Source organism: Dipodomys spectabilis, unplaced genomic scaffold (assembly GCF_019054845.1).
Source record: "Dipodomys spectabilis isolate Male_0828 unplaced genomic scaffold, ASM1905484v1 ptg000241l, whole genome shotgun sequence".
NCBI lineage: Eukaryota > Metazoa > Chordata > Mammalia > Rodentia > Heteromyidae > Dipodomys > Dipodomys spectabilis.
This window is the reverse complement of record NW_024870918.1, coordinates 3,149,826-3,162,232: the sequence shown is the minus strand read 5'-3', so window position 1 is coordinate 3,162,232 and position 12,407 is coordinate 3,149,826. Positions and strand designations below refer to the sequence as shown.

General features: G+C 42.4%; 1 pseudogene; it reads right to left on the bottom strand.

Annotated features, from left to right (window-relative positions):
• Nucleotides 1-11,467: 11,467 nt before the first annotated feature.
• On the bottom strand, nt 11,468-12,190 carry LOC122124683 (annotated as a pseudogene).
• Between the last annotated feature and the right edge of the window lie 217 nt (nt 12,191-12,407).

Below are 12,407 nucleotides of genomic sequence, written 5' to 3'. Positions count from 1 at the left end.
ATCACAGCAGGACAAGGGATGTACCACAGCAACATTGATACTCACTTGACACTATGTTGAATATGAACATTAGAACTTGAGTGAGGAGTGGGGGGAAGGAGGGTAAGTGGGAGATACAGAGGATGGGGTAACAATGATGTAAAACAAATGTACTTACTGCCTTACCTATGTAATGGTCACCCCCTTGCTCATCACCTTTTCAATAAGAAATAAAATAACATAAGAAGAACTGTCAAACCATGGTAGTGTCCATATTTGTGGGCTGAACTCAAACTGGAGAATTTGAACCAATAGGACACAGCAGAATTCTTGGGTATGGATGGATATGTCCCTTTCCTGTGTGGGTCCCTGGTGAAAACATCACTGCCAAGTTTGGAGGAAATACAGCCTACTAATAGTCTCTTCTCCATAGCCAAGAAGACGTGTTTGGTGAAATGGCAAGAGCTTATCCTACATGGGGCCTGGCTAGTCACATATATCCTACCTGGGTTATTAGGATGAGGTGCTACGTACCACAGCATGAGGCCAGAGATCTGTTAATTTGGATCAGGGTGCCATTTTTCTTTTTGGTATCCCAACTGCTTGTGAGCTTTATGAACAGGTGGTTGCTGTTAATAGTGGGAGATTTCGATTTTTGGGCACATGGCCAAAGAGTTTCTTTTGCATCAGGTTGAACAGTCAGGAAGTGAGGACAAAGGACTTGAGGGACCGATGCTGAAGGCTGGGATGTTTGAGTGAGGCCCTGGGCTTGTGAACCTCTCCGGAAGAGTGTTCAAGCACAGAGAAAGGGAGAGGCGGAGGGACTTGCCCCCTGACCTGTGACCTGCCTCCCCACTGCCCTCTCATCTCAGCCACTGACCAATTTCTCCACTTCCTCTTCCCTCCTGGAGGAGGTGTCTGCTCTTGTCTTTCTGATTTGATCTGATTCCGTCAGTGAAGAAGGTTCTAGGTTGTAGGAAAGCATGATCAATGGCCTTATTGAAACAATAGCTCTTCTTTCCTGTGAAGCTACCTAGTTCACTCAAAAGAGGAATGAGTTTAATTTGGCAATGATGTTTTTCTAAGGGATCCACTCTGACTTTGTGAAGACACGAGGGTTATTTGTTTAGTAATCTGCTCTTGAAGTCAAGTAGGGAATTGATGCTACGTGCCTTGGGATTCAATGTTCACAAACCCACTCGACGTCATCTTAAAAATCGGAATAATGTTTGTAAGCTTGTAACCTTCTGGAGCCATGCCTCCGGCCTGTGATGCTCTAGGGTCCCTGATGCTGGTTCTGTGACCACATCTGCACGTTCTTTTATTACCTTGGGATCGGGATGTGCAGCACAGGAAAACCACAGCGAGTCATTATAACTCCTTCCTCTGTCACTCCTCATCTGTCTTTGCAACAAGTATGTTTTTAATAGGAAGGTTATTTTTGAAATTAGAAAAGTAATTCGTGGTATAACACATGGTGAAAGATTCCGAAGCAGAAAAAAATAACAACAAAAGCAAAACAAAACAAAATCACTCACATTCCCAGTACATAGTGACGCTCAGTTAGCATTTTGGAATATGTCCATCTAGCTTTCCTTACCCCACAGCTTCCCCTGAACATATTCAGGTGTACATACATATTGATGCACATGAACATGCATATATACATATACATATTTGTGTGCTTAGAGTTAAATGATGAGTGGTAATACACTATCTTTCTTGTAATAGGACTTTCTAGTTAAAAATATAGTTTCAGCCTCAGTTTTTGCAGACTGCAAATGGCTTTTTCTGACAATGGATAGAAGAAAGAGGGTTGCAAGGTTAGTACCTTTGGCTTGGGCCATACATTATTATATCTATATATCAAGTAGAGGTAGATCCCAGATTCTATACTTTTTTTTTTCACTTCCTGCAGTCAACATAATGAAGGAGGTTCCTTGGATGATCCCTAATTCTGTGGTAGTATCTTTTGTGGACATAGTGCAGAGGAAAGAGGCTACCTGCCTGCTCTCTTGGGAGGCCCCAAATGACAATAGGAATATTGTCATTGCAGCAGGACTGTGACAGTGCTTTGCATTTAAGATTGTAGAACACTTTTATCAGTATGTTTTTGAAGTAATTTACTCCAGATAATTAGTTTAGGGTCATTTGGCAGAGTCTGTTTTTTTTTCTTTTCTTTTTTTAAATGGATCTCCAGGGAATCTCTGAGAAAAGAAACCAGCATTTCTTCCCAAAACTTACATGAATACTTGCCGCTTAAAATAGCTATGTAACCTACACATGCAGTAGTGATGTATCTTTAGGCTTTAGAGACATGTGGGCAGTCTCAGTCTGTGAAGCCATCAGCCCATTAGCAAAGCCTGATTCTTTCCTGGCATTAATGAATGAGATTATGGCTGGGCTGGCTTTGATGTTGAGCCTTCCAGCTCCCTAGACCTTCTTGTAAGCTATACTATTGGAATCCTAATTCAACGCTCCATGAATTCTCATTGAGTTCTGCCCATACGTTCCTGCCCTGAATACCTTTATCTTTCCAAACTGAATGTATGAGTAAAAAACCTTCTAGGCTGCATCTCAGTTATAGTCTCTTCTTGACAGGAGGTTGTGCACAACCCATAGATTGTAGGACCATTGTCAATATTCTGAAACAAGTGGACTGGAAAACATATTTATCCTTTGAGGGGATGGGCGAGTTGTTTCCCTGGTATACCATCCACATCTCCAGGTAAATTATTTCAGATCATCCTTGGCCAGTCTGAAAGGGTAGTCCCTGAAGAATCCCTCTGTAGCATAGTATATTCCTCCTCAGAATCTCATTAGAGTTGGAGAGGGGAGGAGTGGGGAGGACAGGGGAAAAGAAGGGAGGGAAGGGCAGAGAAGGGAAGATAAGAGCAAGAGAACTGAGAAAGAATGACAAATAAGGATAGAGAGAAACCCGAGGCCTCAAGGCCAAAGAGGGAAAAGATTAAATGAAATCATTAAATATAGTATTTCAGATAGATCTTTTTTCTTGTGGGTTTTATTTTATTATTATTATTATTTACATTCTTCACTATCATTGTGGGTCAATTATAACAAAGGTACTGTTTGTTCTCAGTTTGTTTTCTGGAGCTCACTACTAGAGCCCATCCATTTGTGCTAACATTCTCTGGTTTATAGGGAGTAAAACAGCAATGTGCGTATGGAAACCCGGTGAATGAGGCACCTACGCGTGGTGCGGAGATAACTATGAACATGAAAAGAGACCTAGAAGCACTGTGTGCAATGCCATTTAACAAAATCTCTTTACATATTGCTAACCATCATGTACCAGATCAATTGCTCATTCTCAGGAGCTGAAGAGCGAGCCTCAGAGCAAGGCTAGGAATCAGCAAGTGTAAGACTTTTAGATGGATGAATGATACCCTTAAAAATAAGAAACAGCACGTTCTCCATGACCCAGAATAATGAATACAATCTGATTCAATATCAAAGGTTCAGGACAGAAATTCAATTCAAAAGGACCACTTAGCCACTTTATTAAACAAGTTTTTATAGTAGATATAAGTATAATTCACACATTTATATGACTTGGTCTTTGCCTATGTTATTGCCATCATGCTTTGGGATTTAGGAAAGTCCCAAGTATCAACAGGAGGGAGAAAGCAGATGCTTATTTCTCTCTCCCAAATAATGCTGAGGTGAATGGTCTGGGTTGTCAAGGAAACCATGCTCAGATTGGTGCCATCTTTTTGTTCTGCTGCTATGGAGGATAGTATCCTCACTGCACAGTTGAATCTAGCTTACGGGCATGGAGAGAGGAAAGAGAATGTGGAGGAGCAATGCTCTTATATTTGGAAGTTACAGGCGGTACCTTAACTCACGTTCCCTGGCCACAGACCGTCATATAAAGTTAGCTGCAAAGCAGCTGGGAAATTCTCCTTCTGTGGATACCTCGCCACTAACTTTTGGTCTAGCACTATCTCTCAGAGTGCTTCCTACCCTTCAGTCAGGGAGGAGGCAACAATGCTTGATAAGAAATGTACTCATTACCTTGTTGCTCATGTAATTGTAACCCCTCTGTACGATATTTTCACAATAAAAAACTTATTAATTAAAAAAAGAATACCAACATACAAAAAAAGTAAAAAAAAGATGAGATAATGACACTCAGACTGAGAAAGTTCTAGAGGTTGCTGTGGGATCACCAAGGAGCATCCAAGGCCTGTCTGGCTGCAGAGATAAGAGAGGCTTCTGGGAGGAGATAATAGTTAAACCTGGCTGGCATGTACAGAAGGTCAAAAAGGACATTCTTTTTTTAAGTATCTTTAAGTAGTTGTATAAAGGAGTTGCCATCTAACACACAGGAACTCAGGGACAGCTCCCAGACCCTGAGTTCCTTTGCTCAAGGCTGGCGTTCTAGTACTTCCAGTTTTCTGGTGATTAATTAGAGATAGGAGTTTCACAGACTTTCCTGCCTGGGCCGGCTTTGAATCACAGGCCTCAGATCCTGAGTAGCTAGGATTACAGGTGTGAGTCACCAGCACATGGCCAATGAGAATGTTTTGAGATTAAAAATAAACTCACTGGCTGAAGGGGATTTAATGAAGCTAAGGTGTCTGGAGATCAAATTTTAGACACTTTACCATCCCAAGATATTTGGGGAAAAAATGCACGAACTCCACAATGTTGTAGAATTCTTCTGAATGTACAATGATAAGGCACAGATTGAGAATTCCGCTCTGTGTTCTGAGATTCTGCAGATGGGCCTCTGGGCTTGGAGAAGCAGAGCATTTTGTGCTTGAACTTGTATACGTGCCTCAAACAGTAGCAACGCTTTCATTGGCTGGTATTTCAGAGAGAGGCAGTGGTCTGGTTCTGTTGCCAAACAAGGCCTGAAACCTCTGGTTTGAAGAAGAACATTAGGAAAAGCTATTTAGTGAACAGGAAGTATGCACAGGCATATTTGCATGCCTGTAGATGTAAGAAGGTATGCTGTGGCTTAAATGCAAAATGCCTACCTAGACTAAAGGTTTTCAAAGTTAAAAGTTTAAAAAGCATTATGTCAGTAAATACCCATTTTCATAGGTCCTCTATATGCATCTTTTGAGTAAAAGGAATATAAACACACTCATACTTTCCCTAATATACTTCAGTAACCATTTACGTCTCACGGAGAGCCATAGAACTCTGTTTTGACGCCGGCATTCTCTCAAGTCTGTGAGAGAGCAGGGTAACAGAATAACGCCATGGAGTAGGACTTCAGAATTAAAAAGGCAGAGATTCTTGCATTCTTGTGAAATCATTAAAATTTAACTTAAGTAGGATGTTGTTGGAATGATCTCAGAGATCCAGAGGCTCCCATAGGCCTTATGGCCTATATTTATTATAGGAATGAGTCAGTATTGCTTGGCCCCATTTTACAGATGTAAGAGTAAGTGCCTTACTTATGTTCCCCTAGCTGGTAATTGTGGAGTTGGAATTCTTCCCCCAGACAGTCTTTCTGAGAGCTCTGGATGCTCAGACACTTTCTTCTACCACCCCTATTACTTAAGAGTGTCCTGATACCAAAAGGGGAATAACAATCACTTAATAATTTACTGGCAGCACTTTCAAGTGCACTTACCTTATTGACATTCACAATTATTCTCTGAGGCAAAAACCGATGATCATTTTATAAAGGAAAAAAAAATAGAAAGGAACTGAGTCACTGAGTTCATGTACCTTCATTATTAGGACCAGAATTCTTATCTCTAGATGTGCCTTGTAAGCTTTTCCCCAGTAAATTCTATTAATTGAATAAAATTCTCATTAAAGACACAGTGAGCTGGGTGCTGATGGCTCATGCCTATAATCATAGCTACTCAAGAGACTGAGATCTAAGGATCAGGGTTCAAAGCCAGCCTGGGCAGGAAAGTCCATGGGATTCTTATCTCCAATAAACCACTCAGAAAAAACACAAGTGGAGCTGTGGCTCAAGTGGTAAAACACTAGCCTTGAGCAAAAGCTTAGGGACAGAGCCTAGGCCTCAGTTCAAGTTCCAGGACCAGGAAGAAAATAAAAGACACAGTGAAAGAATGAAGCGAGAGGAATAAGTTCTAACTGAACTGAGTCTCATTTTACTTGAGGAGCTGAGCGATTTCAGTTCAGTGCAATTATCCTGGTTGACTTGATCATATCCTGGTTCTCAGTGGAGACTCTTTATAGGAAGTGGCTTACAACTTCTGTAGTGACTCTGATAAATATGGGGTGGAAACCCTATCCCTTATTATTATTGCTGTTCATTTCAGATAAAAGATGTTGAAGTCACACAAGACAACTTAGTACAACCACATTTAAGTGCTTCTTAATGCCAGAGACACATTTATGACCAGTCGGGGGCTGAGTCATGAGGAGAAATTACTCAGAACTGTACAGAGGTCATTGCTCCTTCTTCCACTAGAGGTGATGAGTCATCAATTGAACTGGGATTTAAGATGAATGAACGAAGATTGTGTGTGTGAGCCTTCGCACAACTCATACATTCCTTGTCCATAGAGGCAGAAGAAATGAAGTTCGAGGACCCAGAATGTATGGCATAACCAACCAACAGTCCTTTTGTCCCTCTTCCTTAAAGCTCCACAAGATTTTACTCAGTTTTAGGGATACAAATGAGCATGTACTATGTTGTTGACTTGAAAACTGTTCGTCTGGGAAGGTGGCTTAGTGGTAGAGTGCTTGCCTTGCATGCATGAGGCCCTGGGTTTGATTCCTCAGCACCACATAAGCAGAAAAAAGCCAGAAATGGCACTGTGGCTCAAGTGGTAGAGCGTTAGCTTTCAGCGGAAGAGCAGAGGGACAGCACCCAGAGTTCAGGCCCCATAACCAACAGCAACAAAAAAGATAAAAGAAAACTGTTAAAACTTGTTATTATAAACGTGATTTTCAGAGGGGTTACAGTTCCATAAGTCATTGATTTTTGGATAATGCACCCCTTCCTTGGCTCTCTCCTGGATTTTCCTGCCTGTCCAACCCACAAGTTGTAGAGTTCATTTTCAGCATAGTATCTAGTGAGTACCACTGCTGCATTTGTTCACCCTTTGTGCTTCTATGTCTGGGCCTCCTCCAGCATTCCCTGTTCTTGACATTTTGAGGTGGAAATGTAGAATGAAAGAAAGTCAGCTGCAACACACAGAGGGTTATGGCCCCTGCAGAAGAAGCCAACGATGACACCAATCCTTGGACCATTTTGGGCTATTAACTTTGCACGAAACAGAGCATATGGAATTCATATAAATAAGTTGGGAAATTCCCTTGCTGACACTGTGCAGTATAACACAATTATACACCTGTTGGAGAGCCTAGGAGCATGTCTATGCTGATACTGTAACTAGAGGCCATTAGGGACATGACATGCATTTTGTGGGCTGCTTACAAAGGAGCTAGGGGGTGGAGAGAAGAAGAAATCAAATTTCCTGATGGGGTTCAACTACTGGAAAAATCCTATTAGCATGTGTGAAGCGTTTATTGAATTCAAACAATTATCCAAGCTTCTACAGGTATTGTGAAGTGGCAGTGAATACGCAGACTGACACTATGGGTGATGGGGAAAGAGAATTCACATAATCCCAGTACATTTCTTATAAGCTTTTCTCAGAGGGCCTGGATGGGAAACAGCAAACCTGACTGGGGTGGAAATAGGGGATGAAAGTAGCCTGAGAAAGGAAAGATTTATCCAACGTCATTGTTGGGGATGCTCAGAATATGTAATACATTAGATCACCTTTGCCCATTCAGGCTCTTTAGAACTATACAAGGAAAGCCCTCAAATTCAATGAGTCAAGGTATCATGCCATAGAATCTTCCTAGAGCCCAGAAACATGACATTTTAGTGTTACTCTTGATTCACCCAAATAAACTAGGTTTATATATGTATGTATGTATGGATGGATGGATAGATGGATGCCTGTATGTATGTATATATGTATTATGTATATATTATGTATTGCTCCTTCCATTGAACCACCAGGAAACTCTTATTTACTCTCCTTATATAGAAAACACTCATTTTTCCATTCACAAATATTCCTGGAAGAGAGGTTAGGTGGAGGCAAATGGTTGTTTGGAAAGGTAGTTATCTGGGGTCATTTTTGAATATATTTAAGGTGAATGTGAATGTGACCTCAAAGTCCACACGTTAGAAATCTGCAATGCCCCTGTGTGGAGAGTTGGGAATTTTAGGAGATTGTAGAATGCTCATGAAGAGGTTAAGGTGACAGTGCAGTTGGAGGGCGGGTCACCATCCTGACAGTGGACTTCCCCGGTGTGTTTACCCTCGCTGCCTCTTGACCTCTTCCTTCGGTCATGGTTCTTGCTTGTCAGATGCTGGCTTGTGTTTCAGATCCCCAGCTTCCCACAGGGTGAGGACTGAGTTTATTTTCTTTATACATTTCCAAGTGTGTGTAATTCTGTGATAGCCACACCAAATGAACCAGCATACCTGTATTTCGAAAGAAACGTGGGGACAGTTCCAAGGGCGCACGTGAAGGAGGGCTCGTCTATTTGTGGTGGCACCTAGTGGCTCCTGTCACGCAGAAGCACTTCTGTTCTAGAAAAATCTCCTACGCCCTCTCAGTGCAGTAGCAGCTCAGACTCTTCAGAAGATGGTAATAGTGACCATCCATGGACACTTCAGCATGTTTCTGTCACCCTCCAGACAGATTATGAAAGGCTTTAACATATACTGTACTTTTCCCGAGAGGTGCTCTGATGAATCTAAGCTTTGCAAGTGGGTAATTTATGTATTCAGTGATGCTTGCCACTGAGGCAACTTCCCACCTGACTTTCTTGAAAGTTCCCAGAAGTTTCCCTATATGCGTATTTGAGAGCTGAAGTTTTCAAATTCCCTTTACACTTTCTCATTCATCCCACACGGATATTTGTGGGTTCTGGGATGAGTTAATTATACACTCACAGAATGAGACTCAGAGAGAGAGAGAGAGAGAGAGAGAGAGAGAGAGAGAGAGACACTCCCAAAGTAAAAAGCCTGCTATGATCCTCTGCACCACTAGGGGGTTGTCTTATACATCTTTATTCACTCTATAAACACTATATGTATATATAGAGTATATCTGTACATACATATACACATAAGCATACACATATACATATATACACTTATCTACATATATATTATATACATAGATACATACAAACCTCTCTATCTATAGATATGTATACACACATATATGTCAAAGCAGGAGACACTGACAAATAAAGGTTCAGTGCAGAAAGGGATGAAATATTTTTTTGGTGTGTATGTTGGGGGGGGAGTCTCTTAAGTGCTGGAAACAAAGATAAGGAAGTAAATTTTTTTTGAAAACTAAAAGAAGAAAAAGCAAATAATTTCAAAGACATACGCATTTAAGGTGATTTTTTTCCCCTTCCCATGGGAACTCATCTCTCTAAGCTCCTCTGTATCCCGTTTCTACCATGTCATTGTAAACCAGTGTAGTACCAGCAAAATGCCAGGCTTCCAGTGGCAAGCTAGCAGATTGGCAATGGGGCGTCCCTTGTGCATCTATAAATGGCACTATAGGAAGGAAATCCCCAAAGGTGGTCTAAGCGTGATTACATTGAGAGACAGTATGAGTCCCTTCATCTCTGCAGGGAGAGCAGTGTGTCTGAAAGGGAAGTTTTCCCCCAAAGTTTCTCTAAGCAGGAGAGGAAGGCAACAATCAGAAGAGGAAATTACTTCTATTGGAATGAAGGCACTGTCTTGGAGTGTCATGGGACTAGATGGCCAATATTCTGGGCCAATATAAATGAGATCTGAGGTACCTGCACAGTACTTAGAACCATGTGGTCCTCCTACCAACACACCTACTCATAGCAATCCTGGGGTTGGGGACCAGAGGCTGCTAAGATCTGATGAGGAAGCAGTCACTGGGGAGATGTGAACCTCTACCCATCCCTTGGGACTCAGCTTAAGCCTCCTTTTCTCTCAAACATTTTGCATAGTCCCAGGAGCAGGATGAGTTACCCCAAAGCTCGGATGGCCTTGCACAAATTCTGCTTCTCACTGAGTCATACTTATCCATGATCCTTCTCTATAGAACCATGGCCTTCTCCAAAGCAGGAACTACTTCTTGTTCAACTCTGCCTACCCAAAGCCAGCTACTATCCTTGAGGAGACCAGTAAATCTAGAAAAGAAATAGAGGACATATCTTGAGGTGCTAAGAGAAGGCTGACATCTGAATTAACTACGGTATGTATTTTTATGGGCTATAAAAAATGAGAAACACTTGCAATATTAATTTCCCTTTATCTAAATCTGCATTGTTCACAAAGCATGCCTGTCTACATTTGTTCATTTAATCCTTCCATAATTCTTGTGTGGTAGGGTCGGACATCAATTTCATTATTATACAGACCATGAAACGGAAGCTCAGAGAATTCCAAGAAACAGAGTTAACCAGTTACAGAGGGAGCAAGAGGCAGAGGGGAGTAATAAGAAATACAACAATTCTTTCCCTCCTTTTCTCATTTTTTCCTCCATTTCCATTCTTTCCCACCTTCCTCCCTCCCTTCCATTCCCTCCTTCTCTCGTCTCCTTTTTGTCCATCTCTCATTTCCTTCCTTCCCTCCTTCCAGCACCGCTCCTGTTCTCTATTTCTCCCCTCCTCTCCCTCTCTTACCCATCCCTTTCTCTCTTCCTCCATTCCTTTTCCTTCCATCCCTTCTCTACTTTCCTCTCTTTCTGCCTTCTCTTCTTCCTTCTTATCATCAGCCCTGTAGTTGAATTTTGGCCTGTCTTTCACTATCTGCATCTGAACATTGTTCAGTTTTTTCCTCTCTAAACTTAACTTTCCTCATCTGTGAAGTGGGAATAACTATAACCTGGGTGGCTTTCATGGGAGATAATGTAATTGCAAATACCTAATAGTGAACAAGTTGATTGTGTACCATTTCTTGTTTCTCTCCTTTTTTTTCTTCAGAAAATAAACTTTCATTTTAGGACAGTTTCAGATTTACAGGGAAAAAAAAGTCTGCAATGATAGTAAAGAGAATTCTCAAATACCCCATACCCATCCAGTACTATTTTTAGGTGCTTCACATGCATTTTTATAAAGATTACAATAACAGTGTGAATTTCCAATCTCATTTTACAAAGATATTTAATTGAGGAGTGAAAGAATGTATCTGTGGCTTAATGATTATGGGGTGGCCAAGTCAGAATCCCCATGAAGTTGCCTAGCTCCAGTCTGTGACCTAACCATTCTGCTCTCATGAGAGATGGAGCTTCAGCCCACAGTGTGTGCGTTATTAGATCTAGAACTGAGCCTTGGAAGATCCAGTTTGATCCCTCTACTCCTGTGATCCTGTAGCTACAAGTAGTAAGACTCCCCCTTGCCCACCCAACCTATTTTTTTTTCCACATGAAAAAGTTAAAAAATATGGACGTTGATGGGGTACTCAGTAAGGGCAGATGGATGGACATGCCCACTTGTCACTGAGACTCATCCATGATTGAATTTAAAGGCTTCCCAAGTGAGGCTGTCTTATCATGATGCTTGCTTCTGTTTCTTCTTTTCATTTTCTTCTTTCTCTTTTTCAATTTCAGCAACGTATTTTTCCATTTCCTCAGGATTTAGAATCTTGAAGGGCTGATCTCGCCTCATGACAGCAAATTCAATATTTTTCCCACCTGACTGGACCACTTGGTCCAGGAACTCACGCACTGACTTGGCACCCCGGCCTATGGCATTGGCCTTCCAGGCGTGGTATGTGCCTGAGGGGGTCAGTCTGCTAGAGTCTAGGGGTGCCGTCAAAATCAAAACCCACAGTGAGTGCGGAGATGCCAAATGGCCTGCGCCCGTCGCTCTGTGCCTAAGCTGCTTCAGACTGGCGATGTGGCGGGTGGTGTACCCACAGTGACGGGGTCCTGCACCATCAGCCGGTGGCTCTGGCATTCCACCCGAGCCCTGCTGATGACGATCCTTGCGTCAGCGGTGAGGCCTGCAAAGGCCATGCAGACGTTGTCATCCAAAGCGCAGATCTTCCGCACTGCTCGTTCATCTTGTAGTTGAGCCACAGATTTCTTTTCCACACCAAGTACAACAATGCCCCGTCCTCGAACACCAACCGCAGTCGAGCCCTTCTTGACGGCCTCCTGCGCGCACTCCACTTGGAAGAGGTGGCCGTCCGGGGAGAAGACGGTGACGGCGCGGTCGTAGCTCATGCCGGCGGCCGCTCCTACCCAACCTATTTTTAGTCAATTGTGGGGCTTGAACTCAGGGCCTGGATACTATATCTGAGCTTCTTTGCTCAAGGCTAGCTAGCACTCTACCACTTTGAACTACAGTGTCATTTCTGGTTTTCTAGTGCTTAGTTGGAAATAAAAGTCTGGGCCTTCCCCGGGATGGCCTTGTGCTGTGATCCTCCGATCTCAGCCTCCTGGGTCGTG